The following is a 965-nucleotide window of genomic DNA, read 5'->3' as shown; positions in this document are numbered from 1 at the left end:
GGACGAGCGACGGTCGAACCGGAGGGCGGCGGGGTGGGAGGGGGAGGGGGGGGAGGGCGGCCCGGAGCCGCTGTGCTCTTGTGGATCAGCGGCACGTGTGCCGGCGCTTTTTCGCGAAAACCGAATTCCCGTGTTACCCCTTTGCGGCGCTGTCATTTTCTCCAAAGTTTCTTTTTTTAAAGGACAGCGACGCTTTTACCCCCCCCCCCTCCTCCCCAAGCCGACGACGGGCGCTGGGGATTTGACTCGTGGGCCTGTCTTAGTTGGGAGGCCCTGGGCCGCCACCGCCGCCACGTGGCGTCGACATGGGGGGGAGAGAGCGGCCACGCAAGCTCTTCCCTCTTACAGCGGAGCGGCCGTCCTGAATTGCTGTCGAAGTTGGAACCTTCATCCCGGCCCGAGACATTATCCTTGACTCCCCCTCTTTTTTACATTTTTTTTTTAAAGAAGGCGCAACACAATAAAGAAACCTTTTTAGATACGAAACGAGTTTATTTACACCACATCGTCAAGCCATCGTTGGATGAAGCCCTCCCTCCACATGCTGTGTTGGTTATGAAGGATGGGGGGGGGGGTTTGTTGACTATACTTCACCACGCTTGTGAATCGAAGGGAGTGTTCAGGGACGGGTTTAGATGCCACGTGCCAGGGAACCCGGGTCGCCGAGTTCATAGGACAGTGTGCTAACCACTGTGCCGCTGTGCCACCCCGCATTCCTAGCAGGGGCGTACCCATTGCAATGAACTTCTGTGCGATGCACCGCAGCAGTAAACTTGCACAATGGCAATAATATACAGCGGTGCTCGTCATTGCAGGGCCAGCGGGCCGCTGGTGGCCTTTGGTGCGGCCCCTGATGTGCGGACCTCCGACAATCACAAGTGAAAACCACCCCCCACCACCACCATCAACGTGCTGTTGTCAAGCCCCCCCCCCCCCCCCAATGTTTCAAACGTGTGGCGGCCCTC

Source organism: Lampetra planeri, chromosome 57 (genome assembly GCF_965212315.1).
Source record: "Lampetra planeri chromosome 57, kcLamPlan1.2.h2, whole genome shotgun sequence".
Taxonomy (NCBI): Eukaryota; Metazoa; Chordata; class Hyperoartia; order Petromyzontiformes; family Petromyzontidae; genus Lampetra; species Lampetra planeri.
The sequence above is the reverse complement of the archived record's forward strand: the minus strand, read 5'-3'. Positions refer to the sequence as shown.